Here is a 17,097-nt window from a genome sequence, read left to right on the forward strand (position 1 = left end):
ACATACCACAATACAGGAGTGCCTCTTGAGCTGAAATGATGTTTTTAATCAGTACATTAAATGTTGCAGTTGATTGACAGATGGCTCTTTCTTTTTTTCTGGAATGAATGTACTTAATTGTAACAAGGGTATCACATGTTTTATAACACCTTTTACACTAACAGGTACAGAATTTTAAAATCCACGTGCAAAGAACCCTTCATGCACCGTGGAAATGCAACCACCTTAGGTGAAATGTGGGGAATTTAGGTAGAGAGAATGTAATTACCCATGCTGGAATTTGGCCAGCAGCCTGAGATTAAAACCCCTAATCTTACAAAGTGTACCATGGGATCTCTAATGACCACAAATGGTCAGATCACAATTTTGTGTCTCTGGCTAGAATGCTGTATTACAACAAGGGTATTTTCAACTGTATAGTACATTCATTATGGTTATGCAGCCGATTTTATTCTCACTGTACTTTCTAATAATAAAGTTATAATACTGCCACTAAATGTACAAACAAAATGGTATGACACAATCTTATGTTACAGATATTTTGGGGGCATATTGTGCTCTTAGTTATAGTGGTATCTTTCTTTGAAGTGAGTGGAATTCGTCCAGGTTTGTGCTGGAAGAACTGACAACAGGAGTTGTCTTTCCAGGAGAGCAATTTTATGCACTTATATTGTAAATATGTTTGAAAAGTTAAATATTTATATTCAGTCCAAATATGGGAGAGTCCTTCTTTTACTTTTAAAACCATAAAATTGTTAACAGACCCATGAAAGAAGACTATTATGCCTCTATGTCTGTTGGTTAACCTTCACCACAAAAATTGATCTGTGGGAATTTCTCACAGTGTAACATACTGTATCCAATTCCATAGTTATTACTGTAAACCTATTAGTGCCACCTGGGTTTGCATATCCGCAATGCTGTCCAAGTGAAGACAGATTAGCTCTATCACATGTTATGCCAGAGGGACAGCCTCACGAGGAGCCTGCCCTCAGGGAGAAAAAAAAAGGGCTCAGACCTTTAATGAGAATACAGTGCTTTATAATAGCATTTGGTGGCCTAGAGATTTTCTGTCAAGTCATTTCAAATTAAATTGGCAGCCTTGCAATGTTCAGCCCATATGAGTTTCTGTGTGCCGTGTATCCTTAGTGTTAAACCAATTCGCACAGAAGATCAACACAACCTACAGAGGCACTGTTTGCATCGGTCCCTCTTTTAAAGTCTGGGCCTTTATAAGCTGCTGAAAAATGCGTTTTCCAGAGCAAAACCTAACTTTGGCCTGATTTATTCATGTGTAAATTCAGGCAATTTATTTGCGAAATTATTTGTAAATAATTATACATTTCTATATAGTGTAATAATGAAATTAGTACCAGTCTAGGAGTGAACTGAATGACTCTGTTACCAATTAGTATGATTCTACTCCCACTTCCTCAGGCTGACTCCCACAGAAAGGGTGCAGAATTTGCCACTGAGAACTCCATTTATTTCTGTTACTTCCAGGACTTTCCTTTTTTAAAATGTAACATTTATGTGGTATTTTAGTCCTTCTAGTGTATGAAAATTTAAAAAGCAGATGATACTTAAAGCTAAACTGCTACCATTACACAGGAAGTTTTTTCGTTAAGTCTTTCTCATATTTTTCACTCAAGGCTCAGCCTGAAAACTCACATTGGTATCCTCTTTCTGTGAGGTATTGATGGATCATTTTTGTGGGAAACTGGGGTTTGCATCCTTAGTAGTAGGTAAGTACCTTGTTCAATGGAATTCAAGAACTGGGCAGATGAATAGATATGAGGATCCCAGTTTGCATCTCCAGTTATGCAAAGTCCTAAGAATGCCTGCAGGATTCTGAAAGTCCATTAGCTATGTTACATTTAATGAAAAAGAAAGGAGTTTTACATTTTCTAAGCATAGAGCATTAGCTGTAATTAGTGCACGATAATATTAGAAGAAAGTTTGCTTTCTAGCTGCTTTGGTAGAAAGGGAACTCACTGAATTAGGTGAAAAGAGGGGCTATTTGTGTGATTGGAGCTACAGGTTATCTTAGTCCATTATTGTACTAATATTAGGTGAATAAGATTAGTCATATAATAACAAAACCAGGTTTTTCTTTCACTAGGGAGCATATATTTCCAGCAAAAACTCCTAAGATCTTCCATCCCGTATTTGGTATGTGCACATTTGTAAATCAGACATGAGTATTAGTTTTGTTAGAATCATCTAAGTAAAACTGAAGCACCACAGTCATGAAACAAGCTTGATTTCCCCTTTTTATTTAATATAATCCTTGTTTTGGGATTCAGTCCAATACTGTGATTTCATAACATCCCCTACCCTCTGTATTCTGTTTTGTAATTGAAGGAAAAGTGATGACAGAAAATCTTCCTAATGTGATCACATTCTTATATGTAACTGTAAAAAGAAAAATCCAAATCTTGCTGCTTCAAATTAGAGGAGTAAGTCCACTGCATTTGGTTAGAGATTTTCGCAGCCAGAGCAAGCATGACTTGATCCTGTGTGTGGTGTAAGCTCATTTTTTTCCTGTCTGTTAAATGTGTAGTCTTACTTCAGTGAATGTTCCTTGGGCAGAATTTAGCTCAATTTTCTTAACTTGCAGTGCTGGACCAAATTCGGCTATGCTGCAATTTCATTGACCTCTTTGGAGTTACTAAATAATTGGATTTGACCTAATACACTCTTCACTGAGTGTCATCTTGCTTTCAGGGGGCTTAATACAATAAAATTTTCTATTTCTTCACTCAAACATGAGCATCTTTTTTTTTTTTTTTTTTTTTTAAATTCCTGCTAGAGGGAGTAGACAAACTGCTTCTGCAAATAGTGCTACCTAACTAAAGGATATCCACAACTGCCTTGAAATTTCACTTTGTTAGTTGAAATTGATAATAAAATCCTAGTGACATTAAGATGGCAGGAATTTCCCACTGCTGCACCTGGTTATTTGTATAGTCAGCTGTCCTTCCATAAAAGTGGGGTTCAGATCACAATTCAGATCACAATAGGGCAATATCCTGAAGAGTCCAGTTTGTTTCCATTGACAGTAACCTTAGGTGATCAACTCCAAAATAGCTACAAATAAAGAAAAAAAGGCCCAAATAATAAAGTTCCTTTCCACTATCTCTAGTGGTGCCTTTGAAATTCAAAAGCTGGGAGCCCAGACCTTCAGTGTGCCTTGAACAAGCAGCATCTGCTATGGAAAGGTGGATGAAGCTGGACTGTGCAAGCTGCCTTAAACTGAGTATTTTGGCCTGAGCTCATCTATCACAATTTCACATGGTGAATCTTGGCAACAGAATACAAGGATGCATAAGCCTTTCTCTGTGAAGTTCTTGGTCTTGATGATGTATTCATATGGTAACAAGAATGTATGTGATAAGATTTACTATGTGTAGGCAACACTGGGGTTACATATAATACTCACATGCAAAGTTTTTGTTTGTGTGTATTTGCAGATCTGGAATTTTAAGCAACAAATTCACACTTTCAAGTTAGTAAACTTGAGTCTGTATTTTCTGAGAAGTAATTGGCCTAGGAAGACATTATATTGAATAGGATTTTAAGGGTCTAGTTTGAAATTTATTTCTATATTCCAAAATCAAATATGTATTTAATATATCGTATGTGTTATAGTTAATTGATCTAATCAGTTATTATAAAGATTTGAGATAATGGGCCTAATTCTGTACTTTCCTGAAGCTTGTGTCTGACTTCCAAAACTATACAAGATGCATGTAAGGCATTATTTCCATTTTACAAGCATCAGTGTTCATACCTGGAGAAGAACCTGGAGATTAAGGCCCTAAGAGTAATGTGCCTTCCATTGCCACAGTACAGACTGTGTGCCCACAGCAGCCAGCAGTACAGATGGAGAGCAGCACCCTGGCAGGAAGAAGCTCTCAGTCCTCTGGACGTGGTAGCCACGCTGAATACGTTTCAGGAGGGTGCTTCAGGCTGATGCTAGTCTAGTCCCATTGCTGGAGTGAATGTCAGCAATCTCAGTGAGTAGATAGGGGCTCTCAGGAACATTTCTTTCTCTTTTAGCTCTGGGGCCACTCTGCAGGAAGCCCACTGCACTGCACTGCACTGAGCCCAGGTGCAGTAAATGGGGATGATTGGTAGGTTTGACTCAAAACAGTTGCTGTGATCCTAGCTAAAGCAATAGTACAGATGCACCCACATGGAGAGATTTCTGTCTCTCTGTGTTGACTGCTTTTAAATCCTAATTTGCTTTTCTTGAGACTTTGTATTTAATTCTTAAAATAAGAATCCCATACCTGTTCAGGAAGAGACAGTGCAGGTCTGTGGTTCCTGAGAGCATCGATCAAAAGTTTCTACCTCTCTGGCCTTGTAGAAATGTATCAGCACAAGCAGATTAACAGTGATGATATGAAAAGCAGCTGTGTGATCTGAATGTCCTTATTGAGTAGGCTTTGATTAGCCAGTCAGCAAAGTAGTGTATTTTAAATCATTTTTTTCTCCTTGTGATGTGTATTGGTATGCCTTGGTTCACTGAACACATGCCTGAACACATCACCCTTGAATATCACAAATACACACTCTGCTCAGGTTGCACTGAGGTTTGTGGTACTATATAGATGCAAACCAGGAAGAACCACAAGGTGGAAAATAAATTTGAAACTGTTTCACTAAGGAATGGTACTACAACTAAAAAAAAAAATCCAGTATAGAAACTAGATCCAAATACACTGCTGATTATTCCTCTGCAATTTGCCTTTAAAACTTCTGATGGTCTTTAAACTGTTGTACTAATGTTTCAAAAGAAATGTAATTTTACAGAGTGACTTGTCTGGGAATAGAATGAGATGGAACATCTGTCCTTCTGAACTGTTGGAATTACTTGGCTGAAGCAAATGCAAGATGAAAAAAAACAAAGATAAAAAGACAGTAGAAAAAAATAGGACTTGTTAATCTTTTCTCTAAAACACATACTAAACTGTTCAAGTTAAATTTACTCATACTATTTCCTGCTATTTTATACTACTATATCTTCCCACATAACAACTGAGTTAAAAATGGAAAAAAGCAAAACTGGTTTAATTACCGAGATAACAGCATATGCTAGGACAATTGAAAAAGCTTAATGCATTTTCTGATAACAGAAATACAGTTTTGTTTTCTAAAATGATGTGTATGAAAACATTTATTGATCTCGACTCTTGATCCATATTGTCAGCATCTCAGCTAATTATTATGATGATCCTTATTTTGTTCTAAGCTGACATTCTAGAAAACATACCAGAGTAAACAACCACTAAGTCTTCCATGCCAGAAAGCACTTAAGGCTAGCAAGAAAAGGTAACATTGTTTTTTTTAAATGTTTTCAGCAGTCAGTAATCTATTTTCATGGTGTTCTGTAAACCCTATTATCAAGGCTGCAGATTCCTACACATGACCGGTCTTCAGTAGTGAACAAAAATGGCATCTAAATCCCAAGTGACACTCTTAAGTACTTGGCAGCAGAAGGGCTCTTCTGAGGAAGATTAAGTTAATGGAAGCATTTGGGTAACATCTGCATGACTCTTCGTCCTGGTATGGCCAACTCACACTGCTGCAACACGTGACAGAGGATTTCTTCGATTATCACTTAAGAACAAAACTGGCTGAGGTTCCTTTCCAGGCATCCGTCAGGCTGTGATGTACATCTTGGAGTGTACATGTGGTGCAAACAGGCACAGTTCGAAAGAGTTGCCTGCATGGCCTTTGAAGAGGACTTAATAAAAGTCAGATTACTCATTTAATGAAAAGTAAAATAAATTGGGGGAAGATTTGTTGTTGTAGCTGCTATTTATTTGTCTTATTTACAGGAAGATGTACTGTCTTTTCCAATTGAGGGCTGCTGCAGCCACACAGAGCCTTGTTAATACAGGCGATTAATGCACTTGCCCTTCACCTCAGTTGACCTGGGTTTAAATCTGTTATTTTGTTTCAAGTTAGAGGAGTTTATTAGCCTTTCTTTAGCCCTTAGCTGGTGCCTTTCCACCTCGTAAAACCACTTCACAATTTGGCATGAGTGCTGTATTCTGGTGTTAAAAGGCCCAGGTTTGCAGCAGCAGGGAACAGGCAAGTCCTGGCTGAGGGACACCTGGGAAGGGGCATGGGGGACTTTGTGGGGACTGGCTGTGTTGGACTGGTGTCGCTTGGTTTGTCAGACTCCTGTTTGAAATCAGGGAGATCCTTCTTGTCTGCATAACACAACATTGGTTTCCATGCCTAGGCTGATCAGAAGTTACTCGGTTTCATTTTTCATAGGACTGATATTAACAAAAGATGGATGGGGGAAACCTGAAGGAGTCAGTTATATTAGTGCTAAGGGGCACTATTTATATTTCTTTTGAGATTTCTGACAATAAGGACAAGAGTGCAATAGAAATTTTAAATTCTTTGTAAAGGTTTTTATTTTCTACCGGGTGTTCCCACTCTTTCAAGCCTACTTTCCTCCTTTCCTTTCCTTGTCATTATCAAGAGATGATTTTCATTAACAGCTACAGGGGGAACCTACAGACCACTGCAAGCTCCACAGAAGTGCCTCCTCCACTCTAAGGTCTGGCTAATTGGAAAATCATCTTGAATTATATTCCAAGATTTGGATGAAAAGGTGACAAAACACTGCAAGTTTCAAATGAGATACATCCTGAGAAAAGAGAAAAAGCTAATTTTTTTTTTTTCTGTAGAAAATGAGTATTTTAGAGTAAATTGGCATTTTCCAGATGAAAGCCTGGGAAACTGAGTTTGAAATTTGTGTATATCACCACAACACTCAGCATTTTGGGCAGTTATACAGAAAAATAAAATTTGAAGAACATAAACCAGACTGAAATTAAAATAGATAAAAACACTTTCAGAATTTCACAGGAAAGAAATAAAAATCAAGGAAAAAAGTTGCTGTGGCCAAAATTTGCTATCATGTTAACATTCAAGTCTGAGAACTAGAGAAGGGAAATTGAGATCTATCTGCTGAAATTTACTGTCCTTTTCCTTAGAAGTCAACTAGTTGTTAATAATTTCCAGAATGTATTATTTTCTTCCAAGGTATGTGTTCCTAGAATTTCCCCAGATTTTGTTTAGGTAAAGGAGTAGTTTTTCACTGCAATTACTTTTTTCTTTAATCTCTTTCAAAGGAAAGGCACTGGCATGCAAAGATTGGTTTTGCCTGCAGATTTCATCTTTGACTGACATTTTGTGTTTTAGGATGTGGTAGGCATCCACTTAGATCAGCACACTGGTTTCAGATGTGCTTTCCTTTTTGTTGCTGGTTACCAACACCTTTTTTTTTTTTTTTTTTTTTTTGTAATGCCATTGCCCTGAAAGCCATGTGGAAAGAGACAGCAAGAATCTGCTTCAGGGTAATGTCAGCCAGATTAAAGTAAAGAGCTTTTCTTGTGTTAAATTAACCTGCTAGCATTTGTAATACGAATGAAGAGGAGCTCTGCAGTGTGGGCACTACTGGCAAAGGGATGGTAGCAACCAGCTGAAGGGGGACACTCTAACAGCAATTTCTTCAACAAGCAATTGACTTGTAAAAATTTTCAATGGTTATACCTAGAGGTTGCTTCTACTGGTGACACTGTTTAATGTGTTGTCAAATTGCAGTGCTTCCTTGGGTGGTAGGGCTCAGGATACATCACAGGGCCCTCAGATTTCCAATTAGACGTGCAGTGAATTAAGGAGTTTACATTTCTTGAGAATGAACAGATGAGTAGGTGAGTCTTTGTATGAACCAGTCTAGTAAAAAAACCAAACCCAAACCACCCAGACTGTATTAATAGCAGATTTTATTTTGTGAACTTCACCAAACTTCTGATCCTATTTACCTAGCCACAGAAAGACAAGAATGCTCTGTCATTAAACCAGAGCCTGCTCATCACATTCCTAGCAGTCTCAACATGGAAGCAAAGCAACTTATCTGGGAAAGCGTAGTGAGGATAGAGGTATGAAAACATTCATGGGGCTTGTTGTGAAGCTGGGCTCTCTCTCATTCGCAGCCACAATCTCAGTTCCTGCTCATAATCTGCACTTCTGAAGGGTGAAATTTGAAATCTCAGATGAGATTCTAGGCCTTTAGTTTGGTGACTGAAATGTAGTCACTTGTAAGCCCCAAATGTCAGTGCCTGGCAGCACTGTCTGTTGGCATTGGCCTGAAACCTTGCAGATAAGCTTAAGATGATTGTTGTAATATAAAAATGCCGAAGACTTCTCATGAACTAAAGGATGTAAATTAAAAAACAACACCAGCCTCATTAATCTGTCAAAAGCACATTAAAACTGGTGCTTTTTAGTTTCTGGTGGAATATGTTTCTTGGGCCAGATCCTCAGGTGCTGCAGACAGTTGTGCTGAAGTTAAGCAAGCAATGGTAGTTTGCAATAGCCAAAACTTTGGGTGCCTGCAGGTGTGTACATGTGTTTGTGGCCTGGATATTTACTGTGGGGCTCAATTGCATGCAGGGGATCTGTTGGTAGTGTACCAAATGGAGAAAGAAAATTTTCTTTCCATGGAGTGTTGTCAAAATCCTGCTTTTGTACTTTGAATCATCAGGGCTCTAGCTTTCAGGATTGCAGTTGTTTAAAGAAATCATAAATATTTTTGATATTCTGTTAAATGCAGTCTGCTTTAATTACCAAATCTAGCTTGAGTATTGCACACTGGGGGATAATGATAATATTGATTTACCTATGTATAGGTTGTAGTATATCAGTGTTATCAGGAATGACTTTATTTTAGTAGAAACTTCACAATACAAATCTAATCTGATAGTTTTATATGGTCTCTGGCTCTGGATTTTGAAAATAGGCTGCAGCTTGTGTTGTAAGGTTTTATTTAACGCAGCACATGGCTTTTCAAAAGCATTTGGGGGGTAACCTTTGCTCAGGATTTGTTCTTACCCACAAATGGCCATTTTAATGATGACTCCCAAGAAACTGTTTGAAATGCTTCAGAAACCTGTTGCTCTAACTTTGATATTCTTGTTTGAAGGTCAGCCTTTTAGAGGCAGTGAACTGTGTCGCAATGTCTGAAGGATTCTGGAGAGAAACTTGCTTCCAAACAGGATTCTGGGTGGCTTAGGAGAAGAAAATATCTCCTCTGTTGAGAAGAGACCCTGCTGTAACTAATTTCTTGCTGCTCCTAATATACCCTCAAGGGAGACAAAGCCTTTGCTACAAGCCCGTCAGCAGAAAGTAGATCCACAGGGAACTTGGTTACATGGTACAGTCTGAGGCCCAGTTTAACTTTTCTTCATCTTTCTAGCAATCCCAGAACTCTTCAAAGATGTGGGCGGAGATCTGTTACACATACTTACTATGGTTACTCGCCATGAAAAACAGTATGAACAGCGAACACAGGCTCCAGGTGGTGGAGCAGCATTAATCATAACAGATTCAGGGGCAGAGGACTGGCAAGATACCATGGGAAGTGGTTGTACATCCATCCCCTTGAACTGCATTTCCTCCCACGGGGGATAGGGATATGGAGGTAAGCGCCAGTGCCTCCATCTTCTGTTTCCACCTCTCATAAGCCGTGGTATGCCATATGTCTGTGTCCTTTTGTCTGCAGGAAACAGGTCCTGTCGCTATCAGGTACAATAGACTTTGAAATCTGGGGGTTTTGACAGCTTTCGCGAAAAATAATATTGAAGTCTGTCCTTCAAATTCATTTGGGTTTAATAGTTTCTAGCAGTATTGCATGATTATCAGAACACTTGTCTAAAAAGCTTATCTATCTGAGCCAGAAAGCTCCATCTTTTCTTCTCTTTCCTCTCCTCCTCTCTCATCTATTGCATATATATTTCTGCTCATCTGAACCTGGAAGGGAAATGCTATGGATACGGAAGAGAAGCAGGAGTGTTCAATGTGTTTGCAGCACGCTCAGAGCAGGCCGGTTATGTGCGATACAAGTGGTGAACCAACTAGCAGGAGAAGTCTGGGCTTGTGGTTGGTCTTGTGGCCGATCTCTTTAGCTGGCGGAGCAGCTGCAGAGGCAGCCGGGGCTGAGCTGGCTGTGAGGAGATGGGGAAGTAGACGGGCTCTGGTCAGTGCCCATCCCTCCCCCTTCCCTCAGTGCAGAGTTGTGTAGGGAGCTCTTTTGCTCAGAGGATGTTAGGACACAAGTGATGCCTCCCCTGAACCACAGAGAGGAACAGCTACCAGAGTTGCTGAAATAGGGACTGTTAGATGCTGTGAGAGTTTGCTGCACTTATGGAGCATTTTCTGCACCCCATCCTCTTTCGCTGAAGCTCTGTCTCTCTCTTCTGCATCTTACCACTCCCTGCAGTCCTTTCACTTCATTTTTGCTCCTTGTCTGTTCTGGTTTATCTTCATCTCTCCTGACCTATTTCTCCTTTAATCTTTACTCATCAGTCTCTTGTTTCTTTTAGTTCCACGCACCCCACTTTATCTAAAGCCTGCACAATTTGCTGGTTGTGGAACTGCCTTTCTTCCAGCCTTTCCTCCATATTTTGCTTCAGCTGTGAGACCTCCTGTCAGGGCCTGCCTGCAGCTCTGTGTGCACAGAGCCTGGTGAGAGTTAAGGCACTACACTTGCAGTAATTCTTAAGCATTGATGTAGTAAGCAGAGTTAACAGCAATTTGAGTGGATGAAACTGCCAGTGTGAGCACAGACTTACAATGCAACTGTGGAAAGTTAAGTCTCCTGGTGTCTGATCATTATCTGTAAAATAATATTTTCTTCTAGTCTTTAAATAAGAATACATGGTTAAAACTAAATTGTATTTTTAAATCTCTTTCACCATGAATAATCTTCTGTGTGATTAGCAAGAAAAAATAGATATGCACTTTTGATTACTAAAATTTAGGCTTACCTATCTGATTCTCAGACACTACATGATTCTGTCATGTGATGTACTGATTTGTCACTCATGCATCCACATGAGTACATAAACACGTTCCTTTTTCACTTCTGTTGCTGCTTCTCTTTTGGAAGATCCCACTGGAAAATTGCAAGAAATAGGCATCTGAGAAAAAACTGTTGCAAGATGAATATCCTCCCACCAACTTGTATCTTTTGTACCTGTGCAGGGAGGGAAAGAATAGTGATGGCAACACATGGATATGCACAAGTTCACATAACTAGCACAATGGTAAGCCAGAAACAAGGCAATGGTCAGGGCTTGTTGCTATTATATGAGCCCACTCATACAATAGTACAGTATTATAGTTGTGGAGAAGTGCAATGAGACTACTGCAGTGTATGATATAATCATACTTGTATAGGTCAAGGAAATATATCTTATTAATTATGGATCACAAATGTATTTTGAGATCCTCTGATTAGAAGCAGTATTGAAATATAAGAACTGTGCTAATATACAGGGTTGACTGGAAGACCTTTTGTGGCCAAATTAATTTTGCAATTTATTAAGTTAACAGACCCAGCACAGCAAAGCTCATGCATCGCAAATCACAGTTCTTCAGTATATTTTTACAACAATGTTATCTATTTTAGTTATTTACAGTGCTTAATGACTTCCCAGTTATTCCCAGTAGCATCTGTTTTAAGAAAATCAGTGAAATCTTATTTATAGAGGCTGAAAGGGGTCAAGCACGTGGGAATATTTGGCATAGATGAAGTTAGGGGTCCCTTTCTTCTCTCACCTGCACACTGGCTGCTTGCCACTGCTGTCTAACTCAGCCTATTGTCTCTTCTCAGAAGTACTGGAAAAGCCCCTGAAACCAGCACTGTGGCTTAATTAGGGACTATTTAAAAGAAAGCCATTCTTGTTTTTATTACATGGTGTGCAGAAGAGTGTGACTTGTTCTATGCTCTTGTTGCTAAATGCTTGGTAATGGCCAAATAACAGATGAAAAGATGTTTTCTCTGTAAAGCAGAGTTTACAAATCTGGAAATAAGGTCATTTTAAAGTAAAAGCAAAGATCTTTAGTGTATGACAGAAGATAAATGAGACAGATAAGGTTACAGATGACACAGCTTTCAAATGTCAAATTGTCAAGCAGATGTTAGTATAGAACACGCTTGCTGCTAAGAGAAAAAAATACCCTACAAACAAGCAACTTGGTGAACAAAAAAGTCTCCCCAGCATTGTGATACGACTGTCTCATGCTGGTGAAAGGTCTAGTGAACAAGTCCTATGAGGACCAGCTGCGGGAACTAGGGTTGTTTAGTCTGGAGAAAAGGAAGCTCAGGGGAGACCTCATCACATGCTACAAATATCTGAAAGGAGATTGTACCAAGGTGGGAGTTGGTCTCTTCTCCCAACTAACAAGTGATAGGACAAGAAAAAATGGCCTCATGTTGTACCAGGGGATGTTTAAATTGGCTGTTAGGAAAAATTTCCTCATCAAATAGATTGTGAAGCATTGGAACAGGCTACCCAGGGAAATGGTATAGTGACCATCCCTGGTGGCATTTAAAAGATGTGTAAATGTGGCACTTAGGGGCATGGTTTAGTGGTGGACTTTGTAGTGTTAGGTTTAGGGTTGAATTTGGTGGTAAAGGTCTTTTCCAACTTAAGTGATCCTCTAATTCTGTGTAGTTCTCCTTTCTTGGCCGGATGGATCCAAACTCCTCCACCTCAAGATTATCAGGAGAGCATCTGGATTTCTTTTGAAATCAGCACATGGGATCTTTTTTTTTTTTTTTTTTTTTTTTTTTTTTTGCCTAACAGCGCAGCATCTTACCCCCCGTCTCACCAACAATCCTGGCAGTCTTGGATTTTTGCATCTCTTTCTATTCCAGGCAGACCAAGCATACACACTTTGCATGTGTGCCAAAGCCTATAGTTTTTGCTGTTTCCAGCATGTTGGTGGTTGACTTCATTTTCTCTCTGCTTAATGCTTCACTGGTGTTTGGCATTGAGGGTTTGTTGTAGAGAGTGTATATCCTAGTACAGAGCAGGTAGCATGGGCTGTTTAACCTGTCCTTCCTCATGAGGGACAGACATCTCTTTTCTGGACAGGAATTCTCACCCTCTTCTGCTTTAACCAAGGCATCTGTGCTGATATATTACTCCTCCTTGCACCCACAGGGAAGTTGGTGCTTCCCTTGCCATTGGGCTTAGCTTGGTGGTTTGTTGCCTTGTCCTGAAGTCTAGCTATCTTGACAAAACCCAAATGCATGTGTTAAATAGAAAACAAAGCATGCATGCCCACATTAATAATTTCAAATATGAGACTTAGAAAAGCCCTAAACCAAGTTACGTCCAATCCTAGTCAAATTGTTAGGAGACCATACACAATGTATTCATGTTGCTGTCTGTGTGGGTGCACCTCTTTCTCCTCCAAGAGGCCATCCAATTGGCTCTCTCAGATAGTCTATGGCTGCTTAGCCTCTTTTGTAAAGATCAGAATCACAGAGTGGGTTGGATTGGAAGGGATCACAGTGCGTCACCTTCTAAATCTTGTGCCACCCTAGAGCACATGGCACAGAATTGCATCCAGACAGTTCTTGCTTATCTCCACTGAGGGAGACTCCATAACCTCTCTGGACAACCTCAGAGGTTCCAGCGCTCAGTCACCTGCACACTAAAGAAGTTCTTCCTCATATTGAGGGGGAATTTCCTGTCTATCAGTTTCTGCCCATTGCCTCTTGTTCTACTGATGAGAAGAGCCTGGTCCATCCTCTTGGCATCTGCATTCCAGCAGGCCAACCCCAGCCTGTGCTGGTGCCTGGGGTTATTCCTCCACAGGTGCAGGACTCTGCTCTGGCCTTTGTTGAATTTCAGACAATTCTTCCCTGCCCATGTCGCCAACCTGCTGAGGTCCTTCTGAAGGGCTGCACGGCCCCCTGGGGCATTGGCCGCTCCTCCCAGCTTTTGTCATCAGGGAACTTGCCTTAGCTTCTGCCCCTTCATCCAAGTCATTGATGAATAAGTCAAACAATACTGGGTACAGTACTGAACTCTGTTAGATATCACTAGTCTTAGAAGACTTGAGAGAGATCTGTAAAACTAGGAACAGTTCTAAATGAGGTATATGAGTGTGCTTGTGAGAGAGCTTAGGCATGCTATGCAGTCTGAACCTCAGCCATGCTATGCAGTCTGAACCTCAGTCTATTCTGAGGGCAATGCAGAGAAACTGGGATTTCCAAATTAAATCTAAGTTAAGCACAGCTCTACTTTTCCCAGACTAACCTGCTGCAGCTCTCACCTTCTTTCTTGTTAGTACAACTGTTTATATTTAGGGGTGTATGAAGGGGAACAGCCAGTATCTTGTTTTACTGTAGTGTGAGGAAAATCTATTTAAGTGTCTGAGGAAGGAACTGCTGGCGGCAGGTGTTCATGAGAGATGTGTTCCTCTTCACCCCTACGTCCCTGGAGGGGAATTCAGCAAAAAGGACCTGCATGTGGAGCACAGTCCATGACTTCTCCAAAACTATATAAACACAGCACAGACGCTGGTGGGCTCTGGTGTGCTGAGAGTCTGTCCCCCAGTAGAAAAGAAAAGAGGCTTAGATTATGCGTTTATACATGTGAACCTATGAAATTTTCACCCTTTTTCTTCATATATAGTTTGTGCTGGATGTTTGTGGTTCATATCTAAGGATTCTTTCAATATCTGACTTGTTTACTGAAATTTTCAAGACAATGAGCAGCAAATAGGTGAATAATGAATGAATAACAGTAGTAGGTAGAAGTCCAGCATTCTTATCACCTACAGACTGTTGGCATCCTGCTGGCTGTAATTTGTCCACTTAAACTCTGACCTGGTAAAACCCTTGAACATATTTAGAAGTGTATGAATAATTCACTAAAACTATTTTTTGTTGCTTTCTTGAAATTAGATATGTCACTAATTCCCTGTGCAGATGATGTGTTTACTCTCATGCTTATGAGCAATGCATCAGGCATCACTCTCACATACTCACAGAAACGCTTTATCGCTGGTGAAATATGTCACCTTCTTCCTTCAGCTGTATGTTTCATTCCTCTTGCTCACAGATCTAATACCACAGTGAATTAAATGTATTGATGAATCAGGCCTGAAATCTACAGTGAATATGATTGCTTAAAAATAATTCCATCAGACGTAGTTTGGAGATGTCATTTTCTGTGGGCACGTATGCTTAATGTATATAAAACACACGTATATAAAGCAGCGTGTGGGAATGCGATGCTATTTAACTCGTAAATGGAGAGCAGAATTTTATTGGACACAGTAAATATTTGTTCAAGGAAAAGGAGTGTAGGTGAGAACAATCCATATGAAAAGAAAGCAGGTTAATACCCAGAACACTGAAAATATTTTTCAAGGACAGTTTATCCTTGTGGAAAATATGACCCCCTGTAAAGCTGCTGAGTCTGTTTGCAGATCTTTTCAAAATAGAGTCCTTGCATTTGCCATTTTAGTTTGTTTTGGCTGTTGGTGTCCAAACTACATTCCTAGCAAATTGCATGAAGTGCTTATTCCATTATTTCAATTGTTATGTTTCTCAATAGAATGTGGTTATCTTTAGCTGGTGTCATGCTTTAGTACATTAGCACTAAAATGCACTGATGATATTGCAAAGAGAGTGTGAGGCAGCTGACATTGAACTGGTACCTTTTACTTTCCCTCTGAAGATTCCTAAAACAGAGGTTGCTTTCAGCTTAAAATGAAAAAAGAATATTTGCATTTTTTCATAACCTGGTCTCCTCTTGTGAAACTGTGACCTGTGCCAGTTCATATATGTTCTGCTCAAACTCTGTCCAGGTGCTGGGATGTGCTTGACTGGTCCTAACTGGTTTTTGGATGAGAAGTGCTCTAATCTGCTCTGCATTTTTATTTTGCATGGCTTCAGTTTTCACATAATGAGCCAGTTTTATCTGTCATGTGCACAGTTCTGCTTTCTTCACGTCCCAGTTCATAATTTTGTTACATGCCTTTTGTCCATAGAAAATAAAGGAATCACGGAACTGAAATTGAATTAGACTCAAAACGTGCTTGAGTTTCCTGTTTTTCTTGTATTAAAATACTTTTTCTATTGAGATCCATCGTGCAGCAGTTTCCTAACCACAACCACAGGGACTGCAAGAGCACACTGAGTTTTGCCACACAGCAGAGGGAAAGGGGCAGATCTGGAAGTGGGCTGGGATGTGCTGGGCAGAGCAGTGCGGGAGGGAGCTGTCCTGCTGCACTGGCAGCTGCCCTGCTGCTGCTGGACAAACGAGTTATTTTTGTCCTGGACACTGGCAATGACTAGGTTTATGGTTCACCCCTTGTCCAAGTCAGATGTCATCCTTCTCTTTCATCCTCCTTCCCTGCTGTTTTTTCTGTTGGCCATTCTTTTCCCTCATTTCATCTTTTTTTCTATCCTGCTCCACTCCTTCTTTCACTCTGTCTTCATTTTCTCTCCTTTGTTAGCCAAACAGACCTATTGAAATATAAAGCCTGGCCTCCCTAAAGGGGGAGGATGTCCTTTTTCTTTTTAAATTATGCACCTGCATAGATGTTTTCATCATGTAATTGCTATAGTCACTATTGGGAACAGAGATAGCCCCTTTAAGACAACCACTAAAAGCCTTTTGATTTAAAATGATGTTTTCAGTTTTATGGCCTTTCTGTGCTTCTGGTAGTATCTTTCTGCAAAGCTTAAGTGGAGAGACAAAAGAAAGCAATGCAAGACCTGCCTCCAGCAATATTTCCACAGCGCTGTTACTGGGGACGGCTGCTCACACTGAGGTCACTGCTAGTAGAGCTCATCACTGAGTGCAAAATATATTCAAAAGTTACTTTATTGTAAGATTAACAGCTCTATCATGAAAACCAGCAACATTCCTGGGCTTGTGGGAATCAATTCTACCACATTCCAACCCAGGATGTCCTCTGACACATTTTTTTTTTCTGTAGAAACACTCATAAATTTGACCATGGTACTTGGAGATGAGTTAGACCCTTTTGATTACAGGCCTTTTGAATCCACCCTCTCTCCTTCCTTTGTTCCAAGAAGGAGGTACTCTGTCTCTTGAGTCTTACATCCCTGAGTAAACTAAAGAATATTTTAGATATCTTGCTATTTGTTTTGGATTAAGTGGCGCTGTTTAGGGAGTAATGTTCTTTTTGGTGTGAATGGGAGGAGTGGAATTTATAGTTCCTGTCTCAAGCAAA

The 17,097-nt window shown here is 39.9% G+C and overlaps 1 protein-coding gene across 5 annotated transcripts in view; it reads left to right on the forward strand.

Moving 5' to 3' along the window:
- Positions 1-17,097, forward strand: part of LOC144246077 (uncharacterized) — a 220,947-nt gene that overhangs the window by 39,745 nt on the left and 164,105 nt on the right. The gene's annotated exons all lie outside the window — the stretch shown is intronic.

Source organism: Lonchura striata, chromosome 3 (assembly GCF_050655825.1).
Source record: "Lonchura striata isolate lonStrDom1 chromosome 3, ASM5065582v1, whole genome shotgun sequence".
NCBI lineage: Eukaryota > Metazoa > Chordata > Aves > Passeriformes > Estrildidae > Lonchura > Lonchura striata.